Here is a 10853-nt window from a genome sequence, read left to right on the forward strand (position 1 = left end):
GTGCTATTTTGTTTGATAAAATGAATAAGACTATATACTGATTGGATGAGTGTTTATTTTCACTCATTCTGGCATAGTTACAGCCAGGAGCCAGAGTTATGGTCTACATTTCTGAGTGTGACAGAGAGATGGATGACAGCTGATACTCATAAATATCCTTCAGTGAGAGTCTGCAGGTTTTATTTTCATTGATGATTTTTCTTTACAGCTGGTTACCTAAGGGAAGTGAATTGACATAACTCTTTCTCTATTTAGTTTCACAACTCTGTTATGCTCCTTGAGCTGTCCCAGTCTCTGCTGAGCCAATAATGTCAGCCTTGATTTGTTTGCTCACCTCTGCTACAGTGCACATCCTCCTACTAAGCTGTTGCTCGTCCTAGAACTTGAGCTCAGTGTCTGCTCTCATCACCTATCCCCTTCCTACACATCACCTGCAAAACATTCCTCTGCTTTTGTTCATGTGTAAGTATCAGAAAGATGGACTCAGCTCTTCTTGGGGTACCCCTGTAGCCTCACTACAGGAGCATCACTTGTCCTCCCTTCATAGAATCATAGAATCATTAAGGTTGGAAAAGACCTTTGAGATCATCGAGTCCAACTGTTAACCTAACTGCCAGGTCCACCTCTAAACCATGTCCCTAAGCACCACATCCACACGTTTTTTGAATACTTCCAGGGACTGTGATTGCACCACTTCCCTGGGCAGTCTGTTCCAATGCCTAGCCACTCTCTCCGTGAAGAAATTTTTCCTAATATCTAATCTAAACCTCCCCTGGCGCAGCTTGAGGCCGTTTCCTCTCGTCCTATTGCTTGTTACTTGGGAGAAGAGACCGACCCCCACCTCGCTACAACCTTCTTTCAGGGAGTTGTAGAGAGCGATAAGGTCTCCCCTCAGCCTCCTCTTCTCCAGGCTAAACACCCCCAGTTCCCTCAGCTGCTCCTCACCAGCCTTGTGCTCCAGACCCTTCACCAGCTTCGTTGCCCTTCTCTGGCCATGCTGCAGCACCTCGATGTCCTTCTTGTAGTGAGGGGCCCAACACTGAACGCAGGATTCGAGGTGCGGCCTCCCCAGTGCCGAGCACAGGGGGACGATCACCATGAGTTGTGCTTCCTGCTTGTGATGGAAATGAGATTTTTAGCTCTTCTGTGATGCCATGTAATCTGTCTGTGCTGTGAGGCACCAATTCACTTCCAGGTGCCATAAATAAATATGAATGCTCTAAATTTAGAGGTGATGATTTTTGTATGAAGATTATGTCTGTGTCTAGTGATACAAAACTTGCATTGAGTTCTAGTGGAGCATTCTAGCTGCCCGTATGCATGTGGGGTGGCATCCAGGGACCTGCTTTAAAGTCTCTGAACCTCAATGAGTAGTGCTGAAATGGGGTGTTGGAACTGAGCCACCATCAGAGAGGTAAATTTGAGCCATTTTTGTGATCGTATAGATTTTCAAAATATAGTGTATTCTTCTGAACCTAATGGTGATGCTCTCTAGTGGACAAGTCTGAAAAATCTGTTAGCATGAGCATCAAAGATGCCTAGAAAAACTCTAGTGCTGAGGATACAGATAGGTAAGGCAAACAAACAGAAAAAGAAAAGATCTCTAAAATAAATGAGCAAATTAAGAAAACTCAGAATGAAAAAATCTTTTTTTAGGAGTCAAAAAAGGATTAAGGGACTGGAGAAAAAGGACTACATCCCATTTATACTTTTATCTCCTTGTGTATTTAGCTTGTAAGTATTAAGGAAGCAATAAGATACATCATATGTGTTTGGTTAGAGATATACAGGCATGAATATGAGACAAGGTTGCCTTTCTTTTTGGGAAGATAATTTCTGAAAAAAATCTCTCCGCTTTTCAGTATTTACTACTACACTCAGCTTAGTAGCTTCTTCTAGGTAAAGAAAAAAGCACTGCAGATTTTTAATGAGTATCACAACTATTACTGTTAATCCTAGACCATTGCCTAATGAGGCGCATGTTCATACTACCACCTAGTGCAATTCATGTTTCAATGCAACAGCAATATACAATATGTCTTTATTATTAATGAATTCTTCTGAATAATTAAACTAGCTGATGTACTTATTGACAACAGTAATAACTCTATATTAATGGAAGAAACATGATTGTTCTTCTACCTCTAAGCCTTCTGTAAATGGTACACTGACTTCCATGCTTTATCTGCCTAGTTTCTCACATGTATATAGTAATTCAAGATAGTAATCATTCCCGTAGCACAATAATACACACCTACATTCCTGCTGAATTATTCAGCTGTGGGTTTACAGGAATGAACAGCGGTTGATTTGTATGAGCAACCTGTTAATATTTGAAGTGTGATTTGGAAAAGAAGAGTAGATTGTCTTGATCTCACGTGGTGTGGTATGTGAAACCACAGTAAATCTCTAAGTTCATAGGTATTAGCATCCTGATCTTAACAAAAAATGGTACAGATTAAAGAGCTAATGTTGCTCATTCCTAGTGTGTACCTGTTACTTTGGTTCCGTTCTACTTTTCTCATGGAACAGTCCATTTTTTTTTTTTAAAGGTATGTCCAATAGACATGTTCAAATGATATAGGGATTATTTAAATAAAATTCCTAAAGGCCAAATGTAATGTTGGTCCTTAGTGTAACTATGTAATAATCAATATACATAAAAACATTGTGTCCATTTACAAAGGGCTTGGGTGGTTTTTTTTTATATTTGATATTTTTTTCTCTATTAATGAATTATTTCAGAGTTAAAAGTGGATATTATCATCATTTTTTAAAAAGAAGTTGGCCAAGTTGATGCTTTCTATCATTATGTTTAATTCCCCAGCCCTATTTTAATGCTGTGTCAATAAGGAAAATATACATATAGTTTACTTAGAGTGCAGCAGAACTTCCTCTAATACTAGCTGTATTTGCCCTTGCTCAAAAATAAAAAATGTATACTTATTCCACATAAAGAAATAATACAAATGTATTAATAGTAGTTCTGTTTATGGGCTAGCTAAACTCTGAAAGAACTAAATACATTTTATTTCAATGATCAAGTATTTTTTCGAGGCCTCTTCTTTTTCTGTATCCCCTTCATTTGAAAGAGTCAGATCTAAAGAGACAGGAAGGATCAAACTCCCGGTAAACAGATAAATAACTGAGAAGTTTCACTAATTTGGAATTCCAATGTGATTTTCGCAAAGGGATCTCACCTACATGAAAAGCCAAGCATTTAAAGCTTCGGGTACAGACTTAGGGGGCCAAATTTGTGGTTGATGGATACTTCTTTGGAATTTAGTGAGACTGGAAAGTGTTCAAGTATGAACAGAATGCAAATCAGTTTATTTAATAATTATAAGCTGTAGTATTTTAAGTATATAGCTATAAGTACTTTTTCTGACAGAGTAAACTGTTCTAAGAGAAACATCAAATATGGTGTTACCGCTTGCCCATCATGCCAGCAATGGCTCCTTCTATAATGCGATATCACTGTTTTTACTTTTGCTATCATGTTTAGAAGGCAGGCCGGTGTGGCTACAGATTTACCTCGGGAGCTAGAGCGGAGTGACAGATTATGACTGGTGGTCTTACAACTCCACGTGAATTTTCTTTAAGATTCTGGGCAGTGTTCCCGAATTTCAAATGGACCCTTCAGGTAGATTAATATTACAGCTATTTAGAATGATATAGAAAGGGCAAAGACCTTCAATATAGTGTTTACATTTTGTATTTGGAAAGAAGCATGCTAATGCACTCATTCCACTGAATCATTAATAAGTAAGGAAGAAGTTAGGCGTCTGCTAGGGATAAGGTTTTTTAAAATGATCAAGACTGGATCATTTGCACCTGAAAGTCCACAAAGAAAACACCTTTGGCTGAGGCACTCCACATACACTAAGTAGCTTTTGAAATGAATTTTGGAGTGCTGGGGAAATTGCAGAAGCAGGAAAGCTGTGAATAGCTTACGAGTATTTGAAAAGGACTTGTAGCTAAATGGCCTGTTAACCTGACATGAGCTCCAGGTGGAATAGTGGGAAAGGGCAAAGGATTTCAGTGATAAAGAATTAAATGATAGGAATACAATTAATGCTAGTCAGTGTGATTTTATAAAAAGTAGGCCTGATTTAACTCTTTGAGAGATTACAGATGTAATCATACCATATAGATATCATAGGCTTTAACTGCTGGAAGACATTCAGCTAGCACAATATACTGCTGGTCATTTAACATAGCACATACAATCTATAAACAACAAATTAAAATCTGAAACTGATGGTTTTGAAAAATAATGCTGGTAAGAAAGAATCACCCAGTGAGGCTGTTTACAATTGTGTCTTCCAAAGAAGAGTGCTCAAACCAAAGTGATGCTACAGTTTTATGCGTAACCTGCACTTAAGTATAAAGTCACTCTTGATAAAATAGGCAGATGACACAGAGGTTGACAGCATGATAGATAATGATGCTGAAGTCGCACAGAGTAACACGGATAGTTTGGTAAGCAGAATGAACCCATGCAATTAGCTACAGTTTTAATATATTCACATGCAGAGTTGTATATCTGAAAAAAATGCAGTTTATAAGTATGGAAGGGAGGACAGTGTCCTTGAAAACACCAACTTTGAAAAGTGCTTATAAATCATCTTGAACAACTGAGTCAACACAGACTGCTGATGTGATGTGTGAGGTAAAAAGGATTAACAAGAATTTTTAAATCTATCCAGGAAGGCAGTGTGTAGGAGTAGGAAGGCAATTTTATGTTTATATAAGCACTGATGAAGCCAGTACTAGAATATTGCTTACAAGTCAGCTGTCAGTGTTTCTAACAGTGCAAGAAATGGAGAAGGTGTAAGAAGAAAGCCACACTGATTACCTGAGCACTGGGAAAATGCCTTACTGTGAAGGACGGAAAGAATGCAGTTTGTTAAACTTACCAGAGAAGAGTCTGAAAGGTAACTTGATTGTAGCACAGAAGTACTAATACGAGGAGAATATACCACATATTAAAAAGCTTTTTAGTCTCAGAGAAGAAAGCATAAAAGCAAGGACTAGAAGCTACAGCCAACACATTCAAACTATCAATTAGCCAAAGATTAGCATGCCAATTATTCAGCAGAAGAGGTCTGATGCATCTCGTCCTTTGAAATCTTCAAACTGAAGTTGTGTTCCTTTCCAAAAGATGGGTTTTAACCTGGCTAGATTATTGGTCTCAGCCTCACAATATGATGCTTCTTCCTTGTACATAATGTAGTTTAGTGTGTTCCCACACTTCATGATATTTATTCTATTTTTGCACAGAAATAGTATGTCCTTAGACAGACCCAATAGAAGTATTTTAAAAGTAATGTGTCCAACATCAATATGTATAAAATTGAGGAAAAAATAAGCATATAGCAGCAGCAGCAAAAAGTGTTTTCTGATTACAATTATAAACTGAAAATTGTCATGAGAGAGGGAACATTTTTTATTAATATGAAAGCCACTAGATGGCACTGAAACATCCCTTTACAAATCCTCTCACTGACTGATAGCCTGATTATCCATGTTTTTTAATCATGACTAAAAGGAATTTATGAACCATAGTAGGAAGAATCCAAGGGACATAAAATTCTGATATTAGACAGGATGAATTTTCTTTCTTTCTGTTTATTGTACACAATATCCCATTCACTGTTCAGTTTATGATTATCTGAATTATCTTTATGCACTTAAATGTTTGGAGACTTTGTTTAAGGGAACTTAATCAGTACCAAAGTATACCAAATTCTCCTTCGATTACAGAATTGAACACCATTCCAATCCATAGTTTGATTGCTGGCTAGGCCTTGTTCTCTTCCTGCCAGAGTAAATTCAGTTAGAAAAATTACAGTAACTCTCTATTCTACAGTGAAACAGAGGCTATGGGCTCCTCTCTCACTAGGATACGACATCAGGACTGCTTGGAAATTTATTAGTACACAATAACAGGGATTATTGTTTCAGTAAAGCCCAAGAAATACGCTGTGTACTTTAAAAGACTTTTTTCTGGCATTTAATCTATTTAATAAATTATTTACATGTAAAGTTGATCACTGTAAAGCCGTTCCTTCCAAACAAGTAGACATTGTCTTTAAATAGTCAAGACATTAAGTGGGAAGAAAGGAACCAGCTCCCACTTCACATTTTCAAAGAAATTTTTAAGCTCCTCAGCTATTCAGGCTGACAGACTTGTGCTGATGGGAGTGATCATAGGAGCAGTGAAACTGATAATATCTGGGAATTACTGTATAGGTCTGGTTGAAGAAATGAGGAAGGTATATAGTTCAATGTAACATATCTAGTGTTTTAAAATTGAAAGTGATGTAGTATTATACTTTATGGTACAATTTTAGTCAAAAAATAAATGAAATACAATCCCATGCTGAAGATTCATTCAAACCCTACATGTACCAGCAGGTACACCAGGGTGACTGGAGGTGACTGTGAATGTATGGATGTGCCTTGAGTTTGGCGCTTCAGAGAATCAGAGCTAGCATGTCCCCTGCTTGGAACTCCAAGTCTGTAAGTGTTTTTGACAGTTTGGGCTTTAGGAGGTTTACCAGTGAGCCAGGTGAGAACTGTCCTTCTGCAGATGAAGGTATTACTAAATATAATTGTTTTTCAGCCCAGAGTATAGATGCCTTGCTACACAAAGGACTATTAACAGCAGCTTGGTATCTAGAATATAAAAAGAGCATCTAGAAACTTGATAAATTCAGCCCCAAAAATTCACCAAATGAACAACCAAATAATTACAAAAGTCGTTTGGATAAGGGGCTGACAAATCCTAGCAGACACAATGAGAATGATGGGAATTTGGAAGGCTAGGCTATCACTAGAATATATAAGCACTGCATGTCAGCTGCAATCAGTAAAAGAAGCAGAGCTACTACTTACTTAAATACTCTATTGACAAGCAAGGCAGAGGTCGTTAGACATTGAATCTGATCCTTTACCCAGTTACCATACTTTAGTATCACATTTAATTTCGGAGCAGAGGACTGGAACTATTCTGCTAGTCCTCTTTACCCAGTAGCTGTTTGTGCATTGTCATCCTTGGGAATGGGTGTGCAGCATATCTACTAAACCCATTATCTTTTCCATGGAAATCATCTGGAGGTGTTTTCTCTTACTAAAAGCTTCAGGGCAGGTGCCTATTTATTACTTCAGCTCAGTCAGTGGTAAAATCCTTTCTCGTGTTACAAACTCCTATTAAATTGAAGACGACTGTGGTAAGCCAGTTGGCTCACTCTACACCTGAGCTAGCATATTAGTATGAGTTTAAACTTGGACCAGCATGACAACATGGAGAGAGAGACCCACTGTTTCATCCAAATTTACTCTGACTTGATACTATGGTATCAATTAGAGCAGAAAGCACCCAAACGGTACACACAGAGAGATAAACACATAGAGCTCTTCAAAATTCTAATGTATTTAAGCCCCATTGGATAGTAAGATCTAACACTCTACACTTGACTGAATCTGCAGCAGAAATGTAGCGAATGGCAAATCCAAAAGCAGTGCTCTTTATCGTATCAAAGGACAAGGAGGACCTGCTACAGATCGGTAGCAGTGCTGGTCAGGCATGGCATCCTTAGCTGGGGAGACAGTGCTGAAACACGTCTTCTTTTTCTGGTCTTCCCCTGTTATCGTTCTTGTAGGATCTGTGCTCTCAGGTTCCCCTCTACACTTTGTGGCAGTGGTTGGCCTTGCAGGTGCTTTTCCTATCCATTTTTGATCTATACATGTAATTCAGTCACAGGTTTTAAAAACAAATATTCTTTTCTCTTGGGGTCTAATTTTTCTAGATTAGTCAACTGCCAAACTGTCAAGATCTACACAGGCAGCTGGCCCTGTAGCTGGAGACTTGTCGGTTGCCTCTGTGACTGAGGACCCCATAAGCAAGATCAGCTGAACAGGGACGCATGACCTCAATTGATATTTTGCCCCCTGTGTCATACATATGAATTTTTTCTCACTGACTCAGTTTGTCATTCAGTTACAGGTACCTTTTTTTTTTTTCACTTATTCTTTATTTCTTGCTGTTCTTCATTTTATAACATTAATTTGGCACTATCACCAATTCAATCATATTTATGTCAACCAATTAGAGATAATTTGCATGAGTACTGTTGCATTAGCTAACTAATTTTATTCTGTGGTTAGATATTGCAGTGGTTTTCTTGGTAGTCTTTGAATTGGCTGTTAATAATAAATAAAATAACATGAAGTAGTAGCTTAACTCCTTTTTATAAAAAACAAAATAATTGCATTTTGATTCCTTTTGTTTTGTTTTGTTTTGTTTTTTGTTTTTTCCTCTCAGTTGAAGCTGTTTCTTGCTTCAAGAATAGATACATATCTGGGTAAGTAAGTAACATTAGGTCATGGGGGCACTTTTTACATGGTTAAGCTACGTCTTTGCTGTGGTTTGTGTTCTGTCTGCTGGCTTCTTGGCTATTGAGGTTCTTGGGTCTTCCTCTCCTCAGTATGGCCTCTCACTATGACTTTGGCTTAGTATGCCTCCCAGTTTCTTTGGCTCCTGACCTTGGATTGTCCTTGCTCTACCTCCAAACTCATTAAGGCTGATTTGTAAACCCATAATCTTGTAGATTCAAGGTTTAACAGACTTTCTCTTTTGGGCCTCTGTGGTCAGACCTTACTCACCCTGGTTGGTAAACTCTTTTTGAAAGTTCAGTGATTTTTCCCAAGCCTTATCAGGTCCATGGCCTGGCTTAATTATTTTCCTGTTAGATTTTTTTCAAATGGATCCTGGATTCTCCTTTGCAATAATCTGTTTGCATTAGGCTGCTACTGGGAAGCGTCTTTTACAAAGCATGGCTGGGAGCTGTGATTCGATGATTAAAAAAAAAAAAAACCATCAGGCTGCTCCGCTGCGTCTTAGGTATGTGGTCACAGTAGAGGAGAGGTGCTGTGGTGTCAGATAAAACTGCAATTCATCATGTCTTTTGTGAAGGATGTGGGACTTGACACTTGGCAAATCCCAATCCTTCCCAGGTAAATTTAGTAATCTAAAGTATTTCTCTGTCTCGCTTCAGAAATGAGGGAGTATTTCTCTGTTGATCCTAAAAAGCAGCTGTTCCCAGGTCCAATACAGAAGCACAGCTAGTTTTTCCTATGCCTTTTTTTAGTCTAGAGTAGTAACTTTTTTCTTGGACTATCTTTGTCTTTCTCACTAACTGCTTCAAGTATTTCTATGGCTTTAATTCATCTTTTTTGGTCATAAAAAGGGACAACTACTTGCTCTGGCCTCAGAGGTTCTGTTAGACTCTCATATGCAAGGTGTATAATATATACTCTCTCCTTTAAAAAAAACCAAACAACTTATATTATGTCATCTGTGAAAGAATTTATTTATTCATAATAACTTGTGTGTATTTTCATGGCAATTTGGCAATGTTCTGTTCTTTAACATACTTGTTAAACGACAAAAGATTTGGTTCTTTTGCACTCATTATTTAAAAGATAACTCATCCCTGGTTTGAGAATTTTAAAGAAAATCCACAAAACACAAACTTTTGCTTAATTTTTAGTTTGTCTTCCAAACAGAAATACTATATTTGTCCCAAATTACATTATTCATAAGCCAGTGGTGACAAATGTATTTTTATACTTGGAGAAATTAGTATGTTTTACATCCATCCTGCAACAGCTGGTTTAGTCTGGCATTATATTTTTTCCAGAGCTGTTGAGGGATTTGTTTAGCCCAATAGGATTTGTATTGATTTCTGTTTCACTTTTTTTGGTAAGCTTTATTCTTGTTTTGTTGTTATATTGATTCTGAGAGTTTTAGCCACTTGAGTTATTACAAATTTTGCTATACTTACACTGTAATTCTAGTACAATAATCAAGACCTTAGACCTTCACTGCTGTTAAAAACAAAACACCCCCTCCAACAAACAAACCAAACCCCCAAAAAACTGAAGTTGCAACTGGTTTCCTGGAATCTGAAGAATCTCTGAAAAGGCCTTACCATATTTCTTTTCCTTGGGTGTTTTTTCAGGTGACTTAGGGACATTAATTTATACTATTAATTGATAGTTATTGGATGCTATTGCTCATTCCACTTACCTGACATATATATGTAGAATGCTGGTATAAATCATTGAGGTCTGTTTCATGTCATGTCAGAGTATTTAATCTATATGGACCAAACAACTATATAAATATGAGACCATTGCAAAAGAGATGCAAGGATCCTTGTAAATAAAAGCAACTACAAGTGCATAAACCCGAAGTTTAAAAATAAGCTTTTCCTGGTTGATTAACCAATACACTTAACATAAGCAAGCTCCCTTAAATGAATAAAACGATCAGGATAAACTCAGCCATCTAAGCAAATCCTAAATTTACATCCGTTTCCAGCAATTAAACGCAGAAATACCACTGGTTCAGCTGTCTGTAGACACTCTGATATGCAACTCCATCATTTTGCAATATGCCCTGGATTTGATCAAAATCCACAAGCAGTAGTTGCCTCACTTTAAAAGAGTCAGAGGGTCCCACAGAAGTCAGAGGGACTAAGTTGTTTAAAATAAAGCACATCCTAAGAGGATCTCTCTTAGGGAAGAGACAAAAAAAAACTTATAAGGATGTCAGCTCCAACAGCACTGGTTATTAAGAATGATAATTCCAAGGGGTTGGAATTATCATTCTTAATAACCAGTGCTGTTGGAGCTGACATCAAATGACATGATAATTCCAACCCCTTGGAATTATCCTAGTTAACTCAGTGGATCAGAATACTCTTTGATACTAGTGCTGCAGATCAAATCTTGCCAGACTTCAAACTGCAGCTGTGTCCCAAGAGGAAAAAACTTTCTCCATC

The sequence above is a fragment of the Platalea leucorodia genome (genome assembly GCF_965183815.1).
Source record: "Platalea leucorodia genome assembly, chromosome: 4".
Lineage (NCBI taxonomy): Eukaryota > Metazoa > Chordata > Aves > Pelecaniformes > Threskiornithidae > Platalea > Platalea leucorodia.